The sequence below is a fragment of the Panthera onca genome, chromosome A3 (assembly GCF_046562875.1).
Source record: "Panthera onca isolate mPanOnc1 chromosome A3, mPanOnc1 haplotype 2, whole genome shotgun sequence".
Lineage (NCBI taxonomy): Eukaryota > Metazoa > Chordata > Mammalia > Carnivora > Felidae > Panthera > Panthera onca.
Genome location: NC_138341.1, coordinates 99,374,529 through 99,400,658, shown reverse-complemented (window position 1 = coordinate 99,400,658; position 26,130 = coordinate 99,374,529). Strand labels below are relative to the sequence as shown.

The 26,130-nt window shown below is 38.6% G+C and overlaps 1 protein-coding gene across 1 annotated transcript in view; it reads left to right on the top strand.

The window, feature by feature from the left end:
- The window catches only part of MACROD2 (mono-ADP ribosylhydrolase 2), a 2,034,677-nt gene that overhangs the window by 1,542,540 nt on the left and 466,007 nt on the right, over positions 1 to 26,130 (top strand). The gene's annotated exons all lie outside the window — the stretch shown is intronic.

Here is a 26,130-nt window from a genome sequence, read left to right as displayed (position 1 = left end):
TGTGCCAAGCAGTTACATCAGTGATCAGAAATTTTATCTCCTTATGTTATGAATCTAAATTCCCATTGTTGGAATGAAAGTCATGCCCCAAGGAGACTTCTGCCTTGCTTGTTGTCAATAGATCACCCCACGTTAGAGCTTTCCAGGTGAGCAAATCCACTTATCTCTCCACCCCTACACTGCTCTAGCACCTATTCACAGCAGGCCTGCTCAGGTTCTTGCAGCCAGAAATTAAAGGCCCTTGCTATTGCCTTCATAACCCCATTTTTTATCAATAAGCAAAATATATGGGACAATATAAATTTTGATGTTTTAGTGAGCCCACTTCCAGTTAGTGAGTGTACCTAGGGTACAGAAGGCTTTCATCAAACACTTTTAGGCACTGAGGTAATGTTGGCCAAGTACCCTTTTCCCTGGTCTTACTTTGTGTAGAGAGCTCTGTAAGTCTAATGATTTTTTTTTTCCCAGCAGAGGATGTCTGGATATTCAAGGTCTCAGGGTGCCCTAGTGATACCAGCCTACAGTCCCATATAGTTCAGGGTGGCTTGTCTACTTCTGTACTGACATGCAACCAACATATGTCTCGAGGTGCCTGGGTGGCTCAGTCGGGTTAGCATCCGACTCTTGGTTTTGGCTCAGGTCATGATCTCAAGGTTTGTGGGTTTGGGCCCCACACTGGCCTCTGTGCTGATAGCAGAGAGCCTGCTTGGGAGTCTCTCTCTCTCTCTCTCTCTCTCTCTCTCTCTGCCCCTTCCCTGTTCATTCTCACACTCAAAATAAATAAATAAACTTAAAAAAAATTTAAAAAACCACGTATGTCTCCTCTGCCAGCCATCCTTAACCCAGCACAGTGTCTATTATATGTTTAAATATATATATATATATATATACATATATATATATACATATTATATGTTTAAATATCTATCTATCTATCTATATATATATATATATAGATAGATAGATAGATAGATATTTAGATATATAGATAGATTTAGATAGATAGATATTTCCACTAGGTTTGGGAACGCTAGAAAGAATTCTAGAAGATGTAGAGTAAGTAAATACCTAAAGAGAGAAGAAAAAGCAATTTTTCTGGCTCCTGATGTGTCCCATGGTCTGTGTTTGTGGACGCATACTATTACATGTTTCACATGTGACACATATGATTATATAGTCACAAAACTTTCTTCAAGATAGGTATTTTGATCTTTAATTATACAGACGTGGTGTTAAAGTTCAAGGAAAAAGATATTCCTAAGGTCAACTAACTGGGCACTTTCGTGTTCTTATAACTTGTTTCTGTGGTCAGCAGTGATTAGCTCTAAATTGGACATCTCACCCAAACTTGCCACTCAAAGTATGTATGTGGGCATGGAACCTAAAGTAGGCTGATTAAAGTCTTTCCCTTGAACATTTTTGTCAAACTGGAGTTGGGAAAGGAAAACTAGGGCCACTTTGACAGTGATGTTGAGGTCTTTGGGGCACAGGAGCCACCAGTGGCCATGTTCCCTGCTCCCTTGTGGGAAGGTGTGTTCTGCTCTAGGAGGATATTTTGCTGAAGGTGTCACTGACTGTTGGCCAGTTGGCAGAGTCATAAAGCCTGTTCTGCTGGCTGGAGTGAGGAAAGAAACCTAAGGCAAAATATAGTACATTTTAGCAAAACAGAATGACCTCCCATTTTTAGTTTTAACAGTTCAAGCTAATAATTCTTAACTAGAGAAAAGAAAGTTGAGAATCATTTGAAGGGTGTTTCCCTGCCAAAACTACATGTTTCAAGCCATTCTATTTCAGAGAACCCTGCTATGTTGAGTCCCTGCTTTTAATGAGAGTATTTGAGGTCCTTCAAATATACTTGGTTGGAAAAAATAATATAGAGTCACTGTTCTCAGTTGTAAAATGAATAATAGCTCTTTTAAAAATCCCATCATTCAATACATATTTTCATGCAGGGTCAAATCAAAATTGTATTTATTTATTTATTTATTTACTAACTAATGGCTGTGTCTTCCTATTTCTTCAGTCTGACCTGAAGGTAAGAAACATGTAAGTTTTAATGGAAGATAGTACTGAGTAGAAGCCAGGAATAAGTAGTACAAGGCAGTTGTTTAAAAGAGAATGGACCCCTTTGCAAACTGTGGCTTAGAAGTCTGTGAGACTATGGGACAGCTTCCAAGCCTACAGGATTATATCAGCAAGGCCACGATGTAACAGTAGCTCAGATCCTCTCCATGCATCCAAAATGGGAATTATGTCACCTGGAAGCTGGGTGGGAAGAGGCAGGATATAGTTCATCACTGGCTATTATTGTCCCAAAGAAGAAGCTTAGTGTGAAGATGAGAACATTCGGTTAAAAGTCAAATAATTTTGACTGTAATCAGCTCCTTCCGCTCTCATTTATAACCTTGGACAATTGACTCTTTAGGCCATGGCTCTTTCAGCTCTAGAATTCACCATAATTGGTACTATCTTCTGGGGCAACCCCACTGAGGCAGCCACTTATGCCTTTGCCCAGGTCATCATAGCACAGACCAATAGAAAGCTTTGTTTCAGCCCCCTCAAATGACATACCAGAGATCAAGCAGCACTTGCATATGCTGCCTTGATGTCTTTAAGATGGTCCCCAGCTTCCATATGGGTTTCTCCTTAGAGTAAATATTAACAACCTTGACCCATTTCATGTAGGAGAGGCCCCCATGTTGCTTTTCTATAAATGATCTGGATTATATGGTGGTTTCAAAATAGCCAACCTTTAAAACTTCTTATGAAATTAAATCTGCTGATTATCCAAATGATGTGACATTTTTATAAATAGAAAATAAACCTCTGAGCATGTGACAGGATCCACATCTGACACAGAGAAAAAATGACACTGAGGGGCCTACTGAAGGATGTTCTACAGCTGAAAGCATGTGCCTTCATTCTTCCCAGGTAGGGAGGAAAAAAATAGCCTTTTTCTTCCCCTCCACTTCAATTGAGTAGGACTCAAGTGCTGCTGTGATTGAATGGAAAAGCAGTATCCTTTCATTATCATCTAGCTCAACTCAGGAAAGAACAAAAAAGGGCACTTTCTCATTCTAGTGGAATTAAATGATTCGCCTGTAAGTGGCAATATTCTCAACCACATCTCTGATTTTGATGGAAGCTACGGTCAGAGCTGCAGTGGCCTTTTCATGATCTCTCCTAATGCATTTGGGCATAGTGGTGACCTTTATGAAAAACAGACCTCCTTTGATAATGCCCCTCCTACCACTATGGTAAGAAACATAAGTAGGTTTGACAAAGCCATCATTTATCCAATCTCTTGGCTCTTCAACAGAAAACAAACTAGAAAAACCTCATAAGAGTATGTACATATAGCATCAGCTTATTTATGGTAAGAGCTGAGTTGGAGGAGCCAGAGTGTGAGCCCAGTAACAGAAGGACTTGTAACATGCCCCTCTTAATCAGATGGCATTCTCTTCATTTCTATTCATGAACTCCTTCAAAGTCTCATCAAAAGGAACTTGACAAGAAGTTGAGAGAAATAAGCTTTAGTGTCTTCATACCTTGCCAGGAAGTCTCAACAATTAGTGAAGAGACTGTTCCTTTATATGAAGCAGCAATAGAAAGATTTAAAGGATTTACCATTCCCTGAACCTGTGATGAATCCCAAGTTACTAAAACCTGGTTGGAATGAAGTGCTCACACCTGTTATCCCAAATCTGAAGGCCTCAGTCAAGGAAGTGAGAGCTCCAGGTGAATCCTGAACTACTGACCTTTGACTTGGTTGTGCAACAAGGGTACAACTACCTGGCATGCGGCCTGATGGGCACCAGGGCAAGTGATGTTCAGTGGTGGGGAGGTGCTGCCTATACACAGGGGTTCTATTATGTGCCCTCTTTGAAAAGACACAGATAAGGAGAGGGACTTGAAATGATGCAATTTATTTTCAGTTTCACAATAAATCTTGGTGTGAAAGAAGACATATGAGTACTTTTTTCCCCATTTTGTCTAAATTGTCATGTCTCATAGTTTCTTTCTGCATTGGGGTGATTCTGGTGCATAGAGCTTTTTGTCCTAGTTGCTTCTCTGACAGGGCTCCTAAATATTAGTCCAAAACTTCATCTTTTGCTTAGAGGTGACAAAAAACAAAAACAAAAACAAAAACAAAAAACAAAACAAAATTAAAAAACCCTCCAGCAATCTTTCCTAAATCTGGAGGAAAAAATGGACTTTGTTGGAACTTGAGAGACACCTCAGTTTTCAACATAAGGCCTTTTTAAAAGAAGTTTAAAGAATAATTTTGCCCATGTAAAGTTTTCATTCTATGAGCTGACTTTAGAGGCATAAGAATAACTCAAAGGCATTTGTTTTGCAACATAAACAGTGGCTGTTCTAACCAGCAGATCTTCCCTTAGTCTGGGCTGTTTCCTTGCCCTGCTATAGACTGGAGAGTTCCCCTAATAACCCAGGTATTGCTGAGCTTGTGGGTGAGACTTTGACCCGGGAATTAAGGGGATTGTAGGAGATGTTACAACCATTCTGGGACTGTTCTTCATCTGTAAAATAAGGAGAAAATCACCTGGGAAATTACTGAGTCAGACAACAGAGCCATAACTTGAATTTACTGCTTTGAAATATCAGAGAAGGCAGCAGCCTATATTTTTACAATTTCTCCAGCAAGTGGTTGAGGATGATTAGATCAGTTACCCTCAAGGATTTTTTCCAGCTAGATCATACTAAGGTTCAAATCATATTTATTCTTTTCAATGTGAGAAAGACCTAGCAAGAGAGAACTCTAAGAATAAATCCCTTTATCAACCAGTGTATAACCATCCTTCCAACAAAGGCTTAGAGGGCTGTCCTTGTCTAGAAGGTACCAGAGTGGACACCAAAGCCTTCCTACTGATGAGTATTTGTTTCTTTACCTCCATAATCCCTTTTAACATGGGTTGGTAAATATTTTGATGATGTCTACATATAATCTATAACCTCAACTCACATTAAATATTTATGGGTGTTTTATTCAGTCTTCTGTGGTACCTTACACATAGTGGGGGCCTTTTGCTCTCTTTTAGAAAGCATTTAATATATTTCCAATGTCCTGTTTTTAGTAATCATTGTCTAGATATGTACTCAGATGGATCCATGTATGAAATGTATTTAGTAAATTAGTAAAAATCATCAGCATATACAACTGAATCATTATTTGAGTAATTATTGTAGTCAGATTGTAAAAGAAAGCCAACAGGTTTATCTTTTGACTCTAGTTTAATTATACTGGTTCCTGAAAAACCTTTTAAGAATAAAATATACAGTTACATGAAGCAAATTAGTTCTCCCTGGGCATGAGGGCACCATTTAGCCTGGCTGCAAGAGATGATTTTCTGATTATCTGTTTTCCTTTATGAGACCCTGTTTATACTACCCGCTTGTGGATTGGCTCCTGGATATGCAGGTATGTGTCACCCACAAAGATAAATTAACTTTTTTTAAGGAATTAGTACCACTATGCTAAAAGGTATTGCTGAAAATACTTACCACCTTAATATCTTCTGCTGTCCAGAATTTTACTCTGAAAACAATTAGAGCATGATGGGCTGTGTGTTTGACAGTCCAAATTGAGCTACAAATGACCTGAGTGTGCTTGAGCTAAGCATAGGGCAACTTAGGAATGTATTAAGTTGAGTAATCATCTCATATGTTTTTCCCTGGGTTCAGTGACATCTAGAAAGTTCATTTTTTAAAGAAGTTTTTCTCTTTACAAATTTAAACTCAAGGGAAATAGGATCCATATGTTCCTGATTCATTTGCACTAACTCATCAAAACGTTTTTTCCTTTATAAGTTATTGGATGTCTACGGAGGATTTTGACTGCTTTTTTTATAAGTTCTTTTAAGCCTTTCTGTCTAGAGGCAGGAAATGGCCATTTGCCAGCAGTGAGTGAACCCCACAAATAGTCACGTTCCATTGAGAGGCAAAGGAAAAAGAAAATTCATATTCCCCATTTTCTAAGTACAGTCGGCAAATGCTTTTCCTTAGAGGGTGGGGTAAATGTATACTCTGGAATGCATTAGATTTATTAAAGGTGTAATTAAAGAGATTCCTTGTGGTGGTTGCAGAAGGAGTGGGATTTAAGTTGCCCCCTTCACCAATACTTTACCTGTGAAACTCTTTAAAGCAATCTGTTTACCCAGCAGTGTAGAGCCTTGAACTAAAGGAAACATAAAATATTGACAATGTGCATAGTAGAGGATGTGGTGTGTGTGTGTGTGTGTGTGTGTGTGTGTGTGTGTAACAGACAGAGAGAGATTGATGTATACAAATTCTGTTCTACTATATATTGAATTAAACAGGTCTACTTTTGATCATCAAAAATATTGTGGCATACTGCTCAATGACACATAAAAAGCAAACTTCTCTTTGGCCTATACTATAGGGCACATGTGGAGATATTGAGCGCTTCCTTTGCATCAGCACCTCACTTAGATGATCTCATTTAATTAATATGATAATCCTATGTGTTAGTCATTGTAATCATTCCCATTTTATGAATGAGGAAAGTGAGACTTAAAGATATTAAGTAAGTAAAGTTCTAAAGACCACACAACAAATAAATGGAAGAGTTAGAATTTTACCTCAGGATTCCCAAGTTCATAACAATGATCTTCAAAAGAATTGTGTATTTTTCCCTTGGTAATGAAAGTAGACTACTATATCAACAATCTCTTTTCAATGCTTACAATTCACTCTAAAGCCTAGTTTGGATTTCTTCTTCCCTGATCCCATAGCGTTTTCCATGTTGTTGTTCACATGACTTATGTAGAGTTGTTATTTTTTTTCTTTGAAACCAAGATATCTTATGAATCTAAGAGTCTGTGGTTTGGTCAACTTTTGTTTTATTGCCCTCAGAACAGTGTCAGGCCCAAACTCATTACAAGCTAGATGAGAGAGTTAACAAATGGGACTTTTATTACCTGATCTGCATGTCTTATAGTCTCCTAAGGCTTTATGTAATTACATTTTGAGATGAACAGCATGTTGGTTCAGAACAACCACTTCTAAACCATGGATGTTGCCATAGATTAATTAGCTAAATCTTATCAAATAATAAACAAGTTCAGGAACATTTGAAATCTCCCTGAGAGTAGGTGGGCCCTGATATGGATCCAATTTCTCATTGATCAGCCCTGTCTTTGTTTATACCACATGCTTCTTGAGATGACAGATTCCTTTACTTACTCCTGTCGTGTCTGCTCAAATATTATATCCTCGATGAATTTTTTCCTCACTCTTCCACGTAGACACATAAGCATCACTGTTTTCACTGTGGTTGTGGATTTACCTGTTAGCTTTCTCACTGATTCAAGGACAGGGAATGTGTACTTTCACCCAGAAGGTTTTGTGTTTTGTGTGTGTCGTGTGTATATGTATTTGTGTATGTATTATGTATGTGTGTGTGCACGTGCGTGTGTGTGTGTGTGTGTGTGTGTGTGTGTGTGTGTTTAATTCATGGGGCCAGGCAAAGAGAAAGCCTTAATAAAAACAGCATTGACTGAATTAATGTTTTACATTGTTTCTTACAATGACTCAGCTGAGCATGCATGAAGCCAGTAAATCTCTCTTATATAAACCTTTCTGGTGTCAAACTTTGAACATGCTAAATAGGTTTTTATCTGAATTTCAGTAGATTCCAAATTAAGATTTAAGCTTTGACCTCCATCACCAATCCCAAATAAACACAGGGGCTAGAAACTAGCCCTAGTTTGCAGAGCTACAACCAGATCCTAGATGTGACCCAGATTGGGGAAAATTCTACCATACCCCTTCCTTTATCTATGGATGGATGGCAGTGTGTCAGGGTTAGGCAGCTTTCAGCTGTTGTCTACAATGGGAAGCTTATTCTGAGGACAAAGTAGAAACAATGAATATTCTTAGAAGTTCATCCCTTTGCCTGAGTTTTAACCTGTTGATCTATAATTGGTCAGCACAATGCTGAACTTTTGCCTACCTGGCCTTCTCTTTCCTTGCAGAGGCTCCTGTAATTTTAAACATAAGGGAGGGGTGCCTGGGTGGCTCAGTCCCACTCTTGGTCTAAGTGTCCCACTCTTGGTTTTGGCTCAGGTCAATGGTCTCACAGTTGTGGTATGGAGCCTAGCCTGCATTGGCTTAGCACAGAGCCTGCTTGAGATTTTCTCTCTCCCTCTATGTCTACCCTTCATGTTCTCTCTCTCAAAATAAATAAATAATAAACATTTAAACATAAGGGAGAAGTGGTATCTTTTTTTTTTAATCAACCTAGTTTTAAATTATTTCTTTTAATTTCTCTGATGGCATCAACATTTCCATTTCCAGTCCTAAAATCTGATGATAACATTTTTAAATGTGCATTTTCACATATAATCCCTTTCAGAAAGGAAAATATGTTCTTCAGAAAAATTTGATCGTGGGATTCATGTGTAATTCTTTCAAGAGCATCACAGTCTTGATTAACTTATTTAACAAATCCTCAAGATCTGGTATGTCTCAGGTCTTATGCACTGTTTATACAAAGATGGTTGATGTATAGTTCTTGTCCTTGCAATCTGTTGGAGGAAACAATACACACAGTGATTACATGACAAAGTAGTGAACACCAGGACAAATGGTGCCCAGAACACTATGGATGCTGGGTGAAGGAAATAGGGAAGACTTAAGGTGCCTCCTAATTTAAATTGATAAGTACGCTGCATCCTGTAAGCTCCTCTCAGAGCTTCCATTCCCCTGGGAGTAGAATCCAAATGCCTCCCCAGAAGTTGGGCCCTTGATTGGTGGTCACAGATTCTTAAGAGGTCCCAAGGAGTTTGTGAATTTGGGGAAGAAAATACAATTACTTTCATTAACCTTGTCTGCACTTTAGCATTCCCTTCCATCATATCTATAGCCATAAACCACAGTGGTATCAGCAGTTCCTGTGACTTTGTCATCAGTAGAAATCAGATGCTTCCAGTTACATTACAGGTGTAGAGATTGCTCGTTGTAACTTCAAATCATCACCAGATCTGTTTTTAATGTGTCAGTAAAGAAGTACACATATTACCATAGCACACACTGATTCCAATAAAACTGGAATCTCAATAAAATCATTTCCCTTAGGGACACCTGTTGGCTCAGGCAGCTGAATGTCCCACTTTTGGGCTGAGGTCATAATCCCAGAGTTGTTAGGATTGAGCCCATGTCAGGCTCTACACTGAACATAGAGCCTGCTTAGGATTCTATCTCTCTTTCCCTCTGCCCTTCTCCCCTGCTCACTCTCTCTCTCTCCCTCTAAAATAAAAAAAAAAAAGTTTCCTTTGTAATCTTTTGTATTTTTATTTATTTAAAATCCTGATATATAGTCTGAGAAAGATCTATAGGCCCCACTCAACTGCTAAATGGGTCCGTGACACCAAAGAGAGGTCTCTCTAGTCACACCCATACTATTTCTCCCCAGCTGGCTACCCTCCAGTCTTACTGACTCTCCCTTTGAACCCACCCAGCATACTCATGCTTCAGGCCACCACTGCACAGGTGCAAAGATGACAAACGGCCTGGATGGATGAGTGTTTATAGTAAACAACCTGACATCGATGTAGGCGGTATCCATTGGCCTTCCTGCTCTCCTGTGACTCATTAGCAGGGATAAAGCAAGCTCAGTGTGACTATTTTTAAAGACTAGAAAATACAATTTGAAGAATTCACTGATCCTAACAGCTACACCTGAAAAATGCTAATGGAGCAGGTTTGCTTAGTTATAACTTCTTGCCTGACCCCGTTGCCTATTTCACCCAGTAAAGATGGGCAGACATTATTTGCATAATGTGCCTATACAAACTATCAAAAGTCTGGACATTAATATAGCTGGCGACAGACCTTCTTTTCAGAGACACCCATGATAAAATGAGACCCTCAAGAGAACTTGTATAGCACAATTTCAGGCTCCCAAAGAGCAAGCTTTATGAGGGGGAAAAAGGTAATGGGTTCATTGCCACCAGAACGCAATGTCTTGACACACAGTTTGAGATGTCTGAATCTGACATTTAATAGCTGAGATGATAGTGGCCAAATACTTCTTGAGGTCAAATTCATGCAGAGTTCCTGAAAAGGTGAGAAATCGCTGAGATCTGTAATGACAAAGCCGATGAGAAGATTGATGAGATGGTGGTGGTAACAGGAAGAGCCTCCAAAATAGCTTGCAAATGATTTACCCCTGTGACAGCACAGCCGCCTGACAATAACGGAGCACTAATTAAATACCAACCTCTGGGAAAATACCGTAAATTTCTCTTGGGCCTGTGTTGGCAATTTCCTACATGTAAGCAGAGGCCACGATATTTCCCAATAATTATTCTTTTTAGACCTAAATGTTATGCACTCCCATTCCTTTTCTCCTTTTTCTCAATCTCTAGCAAATTTGATTTGAAAAAAAAAAAGGTGAGGGAAGAGGAAAGCAGAGAAGGGATTGCAAGCAAGAGAAAGAGAGTTGGCAGAAGGAAAGAAGCTTCCATGTGCTCTAATAACACTGTATGAGAAATATTTCCATTCCTTTCCAGTTTGTGGCTAATTAGGGTAATATAATAGCTAATATTTATTAAGTACCTATCACAAGCTTGGCATTTAAGGGCTTTACATAGAATAAGTTAGTATTTATTATTTACTATGTGCCAGATTTTATGCTAAGTGTGAATTCTCACCACTACCCACTACCCTGTCAGGGTGTGGGGACTATTTCCCCGTGTTTTTTTTTAAATAAATAAGGAAACTGAGGAAGATGGAAAGTTAAAGTCTCATCTGAAATATGCTGTCTCATTTTAACGAGTATGAGATTTTCCATGAAACAATTTTTTGAAAGGTCTTTCATGGGGAAGCAGTTTATATGAATTATAGTTTGCTAAGAAATGCAGTGAAAACAATTTAAGGAAAACCCTTAAGTACATAAGCATTGAATTAAAATGAATTCTTAGCTCTAGTTAGGAAAAAGAAAGAAATGGAGGCATACCCCTAAAATCAGTGAAGTGCCAAGTGACCTTGGTTTGGAAAGCAATTAAAATGGGCTGGAAGAAATAAGCATTCTGTACTTAGAGAAGCTTGATCTCCTTTTGTCTTCTTTCTGGTTTGCACTAGGTTGGACAGGGACATTCTTCGAGGCAGGGATTAAAGTCTGGGGATGCAGAGTAAAAATGAGGTCAGTACTCACAATAGTTCCATTATCTGAACCACCTCTACCTGATTGCCCAGGGCTAACCTGCAAAGACTTTTGAGGCAAAGTTGAGGAGAAGCCTGGAATTGTTCACAATGCAGAGGAGGCTATTCTATTGGGAGTTAGGGGAAGTGATGAGTCAGAAAGAAGCATTCCAAACCATTTTATCAAATGAAATGAGGCCTGGAGAAAGCTGACAGTAGTAGAATGGTTAGTGACATGGTAGGTGAATGCTTCTTTAAATTGCTTATTGGATAGGAATGCCCTATTTTGTCAGTTAACATAGATTACATTTGGTAGTATAAAGAAGTTTTATGGGTAAAACACAAATTGAGTACAGAGTAAATCAAGTCCCTTATGAATCTCTGGAGAAGAACCTATCTTGTAATTTTGTGAAGTGTTTAGGTTGGGGAAAATATCCATGGGAAGTAGGCATGGCATGGAGATCTTTTCCAACATGTTGGAATGATACTTTCTGGAGTGTCAGAGTGATAAAGATCCAGAGTTAATATAACAATAGCTTCATGAGCAGAGTATCCATCCCCTTTTGTCTTTTCTTTCACACCCAGGCTGATAACAGTAACAATGTCTATCGTCATACTTCATGCCAAGGCAAATTAACCCAAGTGTCTTCCCTATTCTTAAGAATTAAGGGGTGGGGGGGAGCCTTGGTGGTTCAGTTGGTTACGCATCCAACTTCAGCTGAGGTCATGATCTCACGGTTCTTAGAATCGAGCCCCCTGTCAGGCTCTGTGCTGACAGCTCAGAGCCTGGAGCCTGCTTCGGATTCTGTATCTCCCTCTTTCTCTGCCACTACCCCGCTCATGCTCTGTCTCTGTCTCTCAAAAATAAACATTAAAAAAAAATTAAAAAAAAAAAAAGAATTAAGATAACCCTGGAGCTTCAAGATTTCCCTCTAATAAGAAAGACCCACAGCTTCCATGACATTTGAAACTGTGCATAGATGAGAACAGATTCATCAGAGGAACTGAAAGGTCTCATTGGGCCCCAGGCATTCTAAGTCTCTCTATGGTACTTTGGGAAATTAGGTGGTCACCTCCTACACTCTACCCAAAAAGAAAAATGCTAAAAAAAAAAAAAAAAAAAAAGTCAAGATTTAGATAATCTCTGATAGAGTTCTTTCTTTTTAGTTTCTTGAATTGATTACCTTGGTCTGGGTCTTAACAGCATCCACATTCCCATTTTCTGCTAGTTCTTGATGATGGGATTGGAAGATTTGCCATGGGCCAAACATAGAACTCACTAGACTTCATCACACTGGAGCCACAGCCCCCAACTTCAGATAGCCTTTCATTTTGTTCCCCATCAGTTACATTTAATGGGAAGTGGGTGTTTAAACCACAGGGAAGGGACAGTAAGAACAAATATATAATTAGACATGTTTCCCAGCCGTGTGCTTTGTAGATAGGCCTGTTAATTTTCTCTTGGGTGACTTGCCCAAATTGCACCAGGAGATTCCCCCAGCAGAGAACAGGGCTGAATTTGATCCAAAAAACTGAAGTTTGAGGCGAGGAATTGTGCATCTACAAGAACAGTGATAACTATAATCAAGAGAGGGTTGTTTTTTTTCTTTCTTTTTCTTTTTCTTTTTTTTTTTTTTTTTTCAGTTTGCCTTCTTGTTTCCCAGTGAGCATGGCAGGGATTTCCATTAATAATAAAGACATTCTGGAGATGTAGAATTAGGAACTGGTTGACTGTAGTTAATTGGCATATTATTGTATTCCCATAAATTCTGTCTGGGACTGCTGCGAATAGATTTAAAGCTGCTAGGAAGAAATAAAATACACAGCCCATTACAATGAAGTTGTTTTAAGCTTGGAGCTTTTTATTTTAGTGACTTTGGAGCTGGGTAAGTATTAACTTGAGGATTTTATTTTGGAGAATGCTAAAGTAATGGGCCCAAGAGTTTCTCATGAATTTCTATAAACTGCCATTGGAACTAAGGGACAAGAGAATTTTGAATTGTATAAAAATGAGAATGACCATAGGACACAAATTCATTTTCTGCCACTTCTTGGGTAGTCCATCCATTACATCCTTCAAACAAACCAAAATTATTGATGAAACAAACAAACAAAAAAAGCAGTATACATAATTAGGATATGCTAATCACAGAATTTTAAAGAAACTAACAAAGCTCAAAATAAACAGCATTCTCATTTTACAAACAGTGATAACAATGATTATATGGAGATTTTCTCTGGAGTGCTATCTACACTGAATTTTAAGTGAAGGTAGAAGGAGCCAAGTAATTTTCTATGCAGTTCATAAGTGTGGTTTTATTTGGCAATGGCTTTGGGCCATGGGCCCTTTAGTATAAAAAAATGACACCAGAATGGGGTCAGAAGGTTTACTAACTGGAGGTCTTTGGCAAGTTGCTAAAGATCTCTCAGTACTAGTCTGTCCATCTTTAAATTTTTTTAATGTTTATTTATTTCTGAGACAGAGAGAGACAGAGCATGAGTGAGGGAGGGGCAGAGAGAGAGGGAGACACAGAATCAGAAGCAGGCTCCAGGCTCTGAGCTGTCAGCACAGAGCCCCAGGCGGGGCTTGAACTCACAAACCATGAGATCATGACCTGAGCGGAAGTCGGTCGCTCAGCCGACTGAGCTACCCAGGTGCCCCTAGTCTTTCCATCTTTGAAGGGAGAAAGATTATGTGCAACTGACAAGGAGTTGAAAAGTACCAGGACTTGGGTGAGGCAAACATGGTATCTAAGACGTACCATTTAAGGAGCAACTGTCAGATGCCAAGACTGTGACTGTATGACTCTGAGGGTGAACACCACCTTAAATTCTACACCCTAGGTGCCTCCCTTGCCTCATTCTAGTCCTGGCGTTCTTAAAGAGATACTACACAGAAAACCCTATCACAATGCATGGGTCATACTGAGGCTCAAAAAATGTTTTCCCCTGTTGATCCTGTCTGCCTCATAGGTGTCTTTTGAGAAATACATAAGAGAAAGTATGTGAATGTGCTTGTGATGTGCTATGCAAATGTTAGCTGTGCTAAGTCATTATTGTGGTTATGAGTTGTGTTGCTATTATCATTAGCAAAGATGTGTATGCAGATATGTATATATGTGTGTGTGTATATATATATATACATATATATATATATATGTATATATATATATATATGATAGATATTATAGTTCCTGAAAGAGCTTAAATGAGATGATGTATATTAATTAACATGTTGAAGATAACACTTTAAGGTAGGATTGAAATTATGTCAGAGTACAAACTAAGGATGAACTCAGGAGGGGTGGTATTCTCTTGCCGTGTTTAATTTGTCTACAAGCCTAGCACCATGAGCACATAATCACTTTGCACCAGGAAATACATGTGGTTGGGAAATAACATCAGGACTGAATGTAATTCTCAACTCAAAGAGTGTAGTCTGCCTGCTGGTGACTGGTATTAGCTGCCTGCTGGATGGAGGGGAAAAATTTAGACAGTTGCAGTTGAACCTGGGGAAGGTGGGTGAGCAGTTGATTGACAGGACTGAATTCTTACCACCCAGACATGGATACATCTAAGTGAGAGTCGTAATAAGAATCAACCAGCTATGGTGATCTCTGGGTTGGCCTTAAGCATCCTTTGAAGGATTATTAAAGAACTTCCTAACTTCTTATGAATTAAAAGCTAAATTTATTCAGAGCAAAGAAAGATTTTTGCTGAAGGAAGGACATTGCCTAGTGTTTTGTCACATGAGTGGTGGCAGATAATTCGGGTCAGGTTCAAACACAATGTACTTTTCAAAAGTAAATGTGCACAAAAATGCTGCATTTTTAGAGCCATCTTAGTTTTAGCCATTTTATGTTTTATTCTGAACTTGGCAGTCAAGTTCGGTGGCTCAAAGATGCTGTTGGAAGAGATGTGTCTGAGTTAGGCAAAGGGTGGATTTGGGGTGCATTTGGCTGTTGTCTTCCTTTGTGCAGGCAGAGTTGTTTTCTCACTGTGTTTCTGTGCACCAGCAGGAAAGCAGGCTGTGCACACATTTGTGTCTGTGTTACTCAGAACTCATCCCAGGCTGTGCTACAGTCATTAGCACACTGGAAAAGCAGGGAGTTTTGGATGAGTCACTAATAGCTGGTTTCTTAGAGCTGCTTACTTAACATGTATAAGCAAACTGAGATTTCTGCTGTGGTTTAGAATTCATTGGAGACTGAAAACCTACCCATGTCTCTGTGTGGTACTGTGGATAAGCCTTATCTTCATTCTTTCTCCACAGAGAAGTGTTTTCCATACTGGGTGGATGGATGGATAGATAGATAGATAGATACCATCTATAGCCTGAGCATTTGCAGTGTACTGAGACCTATTCTAGGCTCTTTATCCCAATATTTTACAGATCTAGAAACTGAGGCACAGCTAAGTAACATGCTCAAGCTAGTAAATATCACTTCTGTATGCTTTGAAACCAGCAGCTTTGGCCTAGGCTCACATTCCTCTTGATACAATACCTTTGAAATCCTAGGCATGTGTGCACATACATATTTGCTTTTGAAGAACAATGAAGAGATTCTACCTTGAATAGAAGGTATTTGTATTGAGGCCATTCCTTTCTTTGTTGAGTATTAAAGGTGAGAGCAATAGAGATAAAATTGCCAGGTTTACCAGACTCTCAGATTTGATGCTTCTGCCTGGGGAAGATTTGTAGACCAGGTCTCTCAAATCTAGCCTTTCCGGAAGCCAAGGCGGGCCAAGTGTGTGAGTGAAATAGAGTGCGGTGTCTCCACTGAACTTCAAGAGTCCCTTTGATTTGGTTTCAGATACTCACTGCTATGAAGGATTAGCCAATGTGACCTCATTGTCTAATTTTTCTGAAGAAGACAGATATTGAGATTTTTAAAAAAAACAAGTTTAAAAATATTGAAAACTAATTCAAAAACTTAAAAAAACACACACAAACCAACCCAAATATATCTATGAGCCAGATATGTCATTTTGAGATAACTCTGTTCTGGGTGAATAATGGGTCACTTAGAACAGATTTTTGTTTCTTGTTCTTCACCTAAGGAGGAAGAGGAATTATCACCTATGGGAAACCCCAGGACAGGAGATTGTCTAATAGAATGATATGTTTATTGTCTAGTCCTCAGTTATAGCTTTGCACACTTTCTACTCAAGGCAGGTTATCTCTTTTCACAGTACAATATAGTAGGCACTAGCTACAAATGACTACTTAAGTTAAAATTAATTAAATAAAATTAAAAGTTCAATTACTCATTTTTAGCAACCATATTTCAAGCACTCAATAACTTAATGCAGCTAATGCCTACCATATTGGACAGAGCAGAATAAGGATATTTCCGTCATTGCAGAAAGCTGGCTCTAGATTGTTAGACTGGCAGCTTAGGCTGTGTTATGATTAAGTGATGTAAGAGGATACTCACTTGAGAAAAGTTATGTAAAAGTGAATAGTCTGCTCTCTCAGAAAGTTCTTTCCTGGCTTATTTGCTTGGAAATTTGGAAATTTGCTTGCTTATTTGTGATTGGAATTCTCACCATAGGAATACTGGCTTGAATGGTGATTCAATAATTTTTTCCTGGGATGCAGTCCTAGTCAGTACCATCAAGACATCGCAGTTATCCTTACATTAAATTCACCTGAGGATATTTTTTAAAAATTTAAGTATTTGGGTTCTACTTCTTACCTACTTTACTAGTCCTTCTAGAGAGTTGGGCTAAACCATGTTTGGTCTTCAATGTCCCTCAGTGATCCTGGTGGAGTCCTCTGGTTAAGCATTACTCCATTAGTGCAAACCCAGTTTTCCAGTCTGTTCCAGCCTTGGGAATATAATAGCCCCCCCCCCCCTTATCCACAGGGAATATGTTCCAAGACCCCCAGTGGATGCTTAGAACTGTGGATATTGCCAAACCCTATATACACTATATTTTTTTTCCTATACATGCATACATACCTGTGATAAATTTTAATTTATAAATTAGGCACAGTAAGAGATTAACAACTATAATAATAAAACAATTATAATAAAAATTTTATGAATGTGGTCTTTCTTTCTCTGTGGATTTATTGTCCTGTACTTACCCTTCTTCTTGTGATGATAAAATGCCTATGTGATGAGGTAAAGTGAGGTGAATGACATAGGCATTGTGATATAGTGTTATAGGCTACTAATGACCTCTGCTAATACATCAGAAGGAAGATCATATACTTTCAGACTATGACTGACTACAGGTAACTGAAATGACAGAGCAAAACCATGGATAAGAGGAACCACTATACTAAAAGGCCTTGGTCATAATCAAATGGTATCTTGACTACAGTCTGCTTATATTTATTTGAACTTCTATACCACTAAATTCCTTGGTGACCATTTATGTTGTCACTTTAGTAGAGCAAATTCCAGGAAATGAAGGAAATCTAAGAGTATTGATCTACTCAATAGAAAGAGGGCATTTTTTCCAAGACTAATCGATCTTCTATTCATTCCACTTAGGTGGCCAGGTTTTCTGCTAGTACACAAGTCTTTGGGAATCCCCTAAAGTTAACTCTGCCCTTTGAATTTTAATGCCTCTGGGACATACTCTACATTGAGACCACAGGTGCTAGATTAGAAATAGCTGTTAATGGGGCACAATTGGGATGGGCCTGTCTCTGACAATGGGCCTCACTGTATACTTCCCAGTCCCTTCCAGGAAGCCACAGATCTCTTAAAAATGGAATTTGGGAGACCTGTTTCATCTCCCAGTTTTCCAAGATGCTAGATTTCTTTAGTATGATTTGAGTATCAGGTGGTCTTGTCACTCTGCACAGAGGGAAGAGGACATGGATTAGAACAAAAAGACTCCAGGACACATCAGGTGGCAGGGAATGGGAGGGACCAGACAGCAATAGGCAAGAAGAACCTAGGGAGGAAAGTTGGTGATTACACTTATGAGCCTACTGTGGTTGACTCTTAATGCCCTGGCCTGTGGCACCAAAGAGTCCTGTGTAGCCCTCATAGATGACCACAAGGTAACAAACAGCCCCTATAAAGTCACATCAATTTCTTGAAAAGGCTACTCAAAGCAGGCTCCTAACACCATTGGTGGTTTCCTTTCTTCCTTCCTTTCTTCCTTCCTTCCTTCCTTCCTTCCTTCCTTCCTTCCTTTCCCTTTCTTTCTTCCTTCATTTCTTTGCCTTTCTTTCTTTCTTTCTTTCTTTCTTTCTTTCTTTCTTTCTTTCTTTCCATCAGTAATTTTCACTTAATATAGTGGCTCCCAAATTTTGTTGCACGCTAGGAAAACCTGGGAAACTCTAAAAATTCCAGATGCTCAGGTTGTACATACCAACTAAATCAGAATGTTTAGGGGTGGGAGCCAGGCATCAGGTTTTGTTTGTTTTTTGTTTGTTTATTTGTTTGTTTTTTAAAGTGACTCCAATGTTCATCAAAGATTGGAAGCCACTGATTTAATAGCAAAGCATCATTGGAAAATGAATGTTGTTAAGGTCTTTGGCTATTGCTAAACAAGGCCTAGAGCAACTAACAATGGTTTGTGCCCTCCAATTTGATTTTTTTTCTTTTATGGCCACCAAGTGGGATCCCTCGCATGCAGGACAGTATCCAAGTCTTCCCTTCTCTTTGTACTCTGTAAGAAAATTGAATGCTTTTCTGGATGTGAAAAACAAATAACAACAAAAACAAACAAACAAACAAACAAACAAACAAACAACGGCAGAACACTTCTATTTGAGTGACTGCTGTTCCTAAGTCAGAGGAACTCCAGTTTCTATATGGGGCATCCAGAAGCCTCTTGTAAAAACAATGCTTAAACTTCTCTAAGCCTGGATATCTCCATCTGTATTTGGCCACGAGGATTCAAGGACATAATGTAGTGGTTCCCAAACATCTTGTGCATAATTTCTTGAAGAGTATATTTAATGTATACAAACCTCTTCTTGGAGACCTTGATTCAGTAGGTAACAGTGGAATCATGGACAATATGTTTAACATCCTCCCCAGGTGATTCCAATGCTACTCAATATCTGAGAGCCACTAAATTAATATACTTTATTTATGAATCATTCAGAATGAAGGAGGTGTTGTTGCCTTACCTCCCTCTCAATTCCTGTGAATATACTTTTCTTTCCATCTGGCTAGGAGTTACCTGTGCTCAAAGACAAAATTTTCTAATCATAATAGGGCGCCTGGGTGGCTCAGTTGGTTCAGCGGCTGACTTCAGCTCAGGTAATGATCTCACGGTTCATGAGTTTGAGCCCCACGTCAGGCTCTGTGCTGACAGCTCAGAGCCTGGAACCTGCTTCAGATTCTGTGCCTCCCTCTGTCTCTGCTCCTCCCCAACTCATAATCTGGGTCTCTCTCTCAAAAATAAAAAAATATTTAAAAATATTAAAAACAATTATCCAATCATAGGGAGGATGTATAAAATAATCCCTCATTTCACAAGTCTGTAGATTAGGTATCCAATGATTTTCTTTAGTGGGTGTCCTGTGCATTCCAAAAGTTCAATTCTTTGAGTCTCATTTGTTGACAAATTGCCTCACACATGAATACTTTAAAGAGTGGTGGAGGCTTGTCTCTTATAGACTGTACAAGTTATATCATGGCCACATGACATAATGTGTCCTCATTGCTGTCTTGAATTATGGCTTATTTCCTCATTTTCTGGGTTTTTCCTTGTGTGTATTCACTAAAGTGCTTGAACTATGTCCCAACTTTGTACTGTCTTCTGGAGCTATGAGCAGGTTGTGCTCACAACTCTAAGAGATGCATCTGGTCTCAAATATATTCCTGTATGGTTTTCTCTCTGTGGCCAGACCCTGTGAATGTCTCTACTGGCTCCAGACCCTTGGACTAGGATCAGTCTCTTTTCTCATAAGTGTCTGGCATGGCACTTCTTGATACTGGCCATTTAGATACTGTGATTGCCTTAGTGGCTTGAACTTGTTTGTGTTACTTCAGTCTCTCCTTTACTCCAAAAACATCTCAGTGTTGGGCCCTATCCAGGTGCCCTCACTGTCATCTCATAAAGATGAAACTTTTGTCACTGAGGGAGAAAGAAACTCGTTTTACCTCTTGCACTTCTTCTTTAGACCATTCATGACAGTTACAATTTTTATATTTGATTTGTTCTTTTCACTAGAAACCCACTAAGAGCCACAGGGGCAGGGATTATGTTTGTGATTGCCATTTTATCTCTTGCACCTAGAAGAGTTCCTGGCACAGAGCAAGCAGCCAACAACTATTAGATGAACTTAGGCAATGGGTAGAATAATTTTCCTTAATAACATTGTCCAGTGTGGGCACCATTCCCGACAAGAAAAATGACATAGCTCAAGGAAACAATTTCCATCATCTACAAGCTTATGAGGTATCATGGTGTGATTCAGACCCACATGGTCCCCATTCCTTTTACAGTAATGCACCCAAAGCAATCTATTGAAGAACTGCCGACACAAATCAACCCAACCTGTATGTTCTTATGCCTCTAGCATTAAAGTGTTCTTGTCACTATCAACACTAACTAACCAGTGGAACTTTGTGTGAAAACACTCTGGCAAGAAGTCAATGATAATCAACTTATATTTAAAGGCATTTTGGGTAGGCCAATTATCCTTTTAAAGTCCCTATTTGTATCATGGCCATTTAACCTCCCTTTATATAAATCTAAATCTTTCTTGTTTACACAGGAATCTAGATAGCTGTATACTACCTGTAGGATGGTCAGGAGCACTCAGAGGTCCCATTCAACATCTGGTTGCTTTAGGTGAGCATCACACTCAAGGAAAATATACATGGCAAATTAAGGAGTGATGAGAAACAAAACAAGGGACTGATGAAGAAGAAAGATTTTTTTTTCCCTTAAATGTACAAAAAAGGAGAATAAAGTGTTTTTTTTTCCTTCTTTTTTTTTTTTTTTTAAGAAGTAAGGATCTAGGTCATCAATATAAACTCCACAAAGGCTGAAATGATGGTTTTGGAGTCTATCCCTAGAGTATCTGTCTTTAAGGACAGTCTATTGAGATTTCTTTCATAAGCATATCAGATGCCAAGGTGGATACCAAAAATAGTGTATCTCTTGGTGCTTGACCATAAGCTAGACAAAAATAACAACAACAACAACAACAACAACAACAACAATAATAATTGGACCAAAAGGAATCTAATCTTGTAAAACAATTAGATGGCAATCACAAAATGGCATATAACTTGGCACCACCAAAAATAGTAGAGATATAATATAAGCCCTCCAGAGATTAGAGAGGGAAGAAAATATTTTAGTGTAAATTTTTCAGGAAAGGCTTGGACAGAAAGAAAGATTTGAATAGACAAGAGAAGAAAGGAAGCCATTAGAGTAAGGGTGAGAAGAAGGGGGCGGGTGGGGGGATCCTGGAGTGTGATATGAGCAAAGAAACAAGGATGATCATATATATCTACAGAACAGTAATAATTCTGATTTGGTGGGTTATCACTGAAAAAAATGTGGATTGACAGGCTTCTACTAATTGTATATGAAGGTGCAGAAATTGTATCTACCAACTTAATTTAGTAGGAAAAAAAAAAACAGCCAGAAATTAGTAAACCATATTGGAAGAGTGAGGCTCTTCTTATGGTAGTTGGCATTATTATGTTTTATTTTGTTTTGTGGTTTTGTTTTGTTTTGTTTTGTTTTTTGCTTGACAAGGTTGGCTTGGTTGATCTGGTTTTTAAACAATGCCTTCCTCCTCCCTTACAAGTACATACGTCCCTCCCAAATCTCCGTCAAAGAAAGTGACCTCCTCAAATAGCAAATAGAAGAGAACATTTAGTTAAGAAAGCATGGAAACCCCCAAATAATCAACATTTTGTAAACATAGTTCATTTATTCTCTGTTTGTTTCATAATTTTGTTAGCAAATATCTTACCACATATTAGAAATCACAAAGAGATGACTATCTTATCGTGGTAATGGTTGTGTTGGGAAAATGCCAAAATATTATGTAAAATAAAACATTTAAATAAGGAGAAAAAAAGCTTACTATTTCAGCTTCCCATTCCCTTGTCTGTGCTTGTAGCTTCATGCTGTTAGGACTGTACCAACAATTCCATGTGTTCCTCAGAGAAAATAAAATGTGTCCACTAGGTATCAGTAAATATTTCCAAGTGTTTGGTTGCCATGTGTCTTAAAGTGTGAAGTTTTGACTAAAGATTCTATTTGAGAGAAAAGCTCCTCATTCATTTTTTTTACAATATTAGTAAAGCTTAGTTAATGGTATTCAACTGGCTGTCCTATTCAGTGTCATAATGCAATCATATGAAATAAACTGAAAGGAAATTTCATTTCACACAGCCTTATAAAGCATCATTGCTGAATGTTTGATAGAGAAAATGAGTTGAAAATCAGTTAAGTTTATGTGGTCACTATTTAATAGCAAGTGGGTTCAGCTTAAATCTACTTCTACTTTAACCACTCAAAGCCAGATTCCTGAGTTGTTGCAGCCATTTTTCTCCCTGTATCATCTAACAGTACCACCCTCACTCTTCTACTTCTTAACCGTCACTGACTGCTCTTTGCCCATGCTGTTCTCTGAGTTCCATTAGTATATGGCTTCAGAATCATCTAAGGTCCATCACCAGCATCTACAATCTTCCCTGGAGCCTATTCATACTCTATAGCAAATATCTCTCCAGTGGTTTTCCAAGAGGCAAAACTTAGGCACTTGATACTTCCCACATATGAAACAAGGAAAGGAATTTGAAAGCCAGCTGGCACAGCTGCTCTGGAAACCCATGTTTTCCATCTTGCTTTTCCTTTTTCCCCTCAGTATCTTCTAATGTTGTATCCATTATCTCCATAGTGCTTGATAAATTATGCCCTTTACTCATTTAGTTTGTTTGTTGCCTACCTAGTCCCACTAGAAAAGAAAGGATAAGAATTTTTGATGATTTAGTTCACTTCTGTATCTCCAGTACCTAGAACAGTGCTTGGCACACAGGAAGTATTCAATAAATACTTGCAGAATGAATAATATAGAAGAGTAGTTCTCAGCCAGGTCAGTTTTGCCCTCTGAGAACCTTTGGCAAAGTCCAGAGACGCTTTTGATCACTGGGGCTGCAGGGCAGAGTAGTGCTGCTGGCATCCTACAATGTGTAGAGCAGCCCCTCACAACAAAGAATTATTTGACTCTAAATGTCAGCAGTGCTGAGGTTGAGAAACCCTGATGCACAAAACCCTCAAGAATTCTGCTGGGAAGGTTGGCTGCCATCTCTCTTGTGGCTCCTTCCGGTACATCTTCTGGACTGTACCTTTTTTGGCCTCATCTACTGATTGAACATTTCTGTTTGCTTCTTGTAATCTAGAAATTGAAATGTCTCATCTGTTTCATTTCATATTCCTTTACTGCCACTATAATGTGGTTTCCTGAAGGAGGAGAGGCAAATGCCTCTGCTTGGCTTCCATTTTGAACTTAAAACTCTGTTATCCTTACCTTGTTGAAGTGTCATATTTTCTCTGAAGACTTCAATATGACTTGAGCCTGTACATCATTCTCTCTTCTCTGAATTCTTAGAATATTTACCATAAGTTTTGGCCATTAAAGCAACATATTAGATACAGTTAAAGACAGCCCTAAGTACTATGGCTTAAAGAAGATGGAAGTTTATTTCTTTTCAGTCTAACATTGAGGTCAAAGTCAATAGGATGGCTCTGCTCCATGTGATTATTCAGATTTAGGTTCCCTCCATATTGTTACTCTGCCATTCTCAGAACGTTTTTCTCAACCAGAAGGAAGAGAATCTGGAAGTAGACATATCTATTTTCCAGCTTGAAAGAAGGGGAGAGAGTAGCAGTCTTGTGTGCATTTTCTTTTAAATTCTGATACGTGCTATGTATGCATGGTGAGTGTGTGCACACATGTACATGTGTTGTAAATTGTTAACAGTAATTTCTGGAAGGTAGGATTACAAGTGATTTTTAATTTTCATTATTTTACTCTTCTATATTTTGCAATATTTTACACAAACATAAACTGCATATAGCTGTGGGCCACTTTAGACATTCTTAAAATCATTTGTTAAGACTTATTATTAAGTGGAAACTGTATATAAAAGATCTGCCAAGGAAGTAGGGAATTGCCAAATAGAAGCTAGGTGCTATTTCTTTTAAATTTTCTTTTAATGTTTATTTATTTTTGACACACAGAGAGACAGACAGAGCATGAGTGGGGGAGGGGCAGAGAGAGAGGGAGACCCAGAATTCCAAGCAGGCTCCAGGCTCTGAGCTGTCAGCACAGAGCCCCACACGGGGCCCAAACTCACAGACTATGAGATCATGACCTGAGCCAAAGTCGGACACTCAACCGACTGAGCCACCCAGGCGTCCCAATTTCTTTGAAACAAGAAATTAGTCGACAACTGTAAATGCAGGCCTCTCCCACCAAAAAAAAAGAAAAAAAAGAAAAAAAGAACCAGATTTAAGATTTTAAGTAAATTGAAAAACCAAATGACCATCTCTTCAAATATATATACTTTAAACTGTAATATTTATGTTTATATTTATTACCTTTCAAAAAATAAATGAAGAAAATCAGCTGTTTGATATTGCAGAGTTAAAACTCCTAGCTTGACTCATTTTTGCCCCTTTGACCAATGATTTTGACATTTAGCAAGTGATAGTTAAATTTAGAAGCTGGGAGAAAAAAAGGGAGCATACCATGAAAAGTGGACAAAACAGTCGTAGAAAGGATGTCAGGCAAAAGAGTGTATTCAGAGAAGTGTGAAGAAGACCAATAACAATGGTTTAAGTCAGCAGGCAGAAGAAATCTGAGAGAGGACAAGAGAAATTTATTAAGACAGAAATGAAAGGTGGGGCACCTGGGTGGATCAGTCGGTTGAATGTCTGACTTCCGCTCAGGTCATGATCTGACAGTTCTTGGGTTCCAGCTCCGTGTCGGGCTTTGTACTGACAGCTCAGGGCCTGGAACCTGCTTCGGATTCTGTGTCTCCCTCTCTCTCTCTGCCCCTCCATGGCTCAGGCTCTATCTCTTTCTCTTTCAAAAATAAATAAATATTTTAAAAAGTACATTTTAAAAAAAGAAATGAAAGGAGAACAGAAAATAAAGCTTGTATTTGAAGAGGAAAAAAGATAAGCTGAAGTAACTGTAATAAAACTGAGTTAACTGGACCTTAAGTTTCATTATTTATCCATTAGTCACCATATTTTAGCCCTTCCTTGGCCATATACAGAATTAGCTGTTTCTCCTCTACTTTCTTGGCAGATATGAAAGTGAAACTAAGGCTCTAGGTAGAAAAATGAAAGCTTATCCCAGGAACACAGTTAAGATCTATTTGGTGAAGGGAACAGGAAACATTTGGCTAAAGGTTAAGTGAGTGTATTACAAATTAACTCTTAAGCTGATACTGTAAATGTGGGATAGTTTTCAGGGTTTCTTTATGTTTAACGTCATAATCTAAGATTAATGTAACCTAAGTGTTGAGCAACATAAATGGCATGTACATTTTTGTAAGCTGCATTTTTCTTGTTGAAATATTACTAACACTTTTACTTTCATATACATGTGAAGATCTCTCATTTTTCATGGTTATGTAACATTCCATCAAAAGAATGTTCAGTAAACATACTTCTGACAAGATTAGCCTGGCTAATCAGGTTGGCTATCAGGATCTGTATTTATTGAAGAGAAAACTTACTTGGCACTTGGTATGGACTGAATATTTGTGTCCCCTCAAAATTTGTATGTTGAAATCTTAACCCGGAGGTTGGCCTTTGGGAGTTAATCAGATCAGGAGGATGGACCCCTTATGAATGGTATTATTACCTTAATAAAGAGACTCCAGAGACCTCTCTTTCTGCCTGAAGTCAGCAGTTGGCAACCTGGTAGTGGGCTCTCAATAGAACTCAACCATGCTGGAACCCTGATCCTAGACTTCCAGTCTC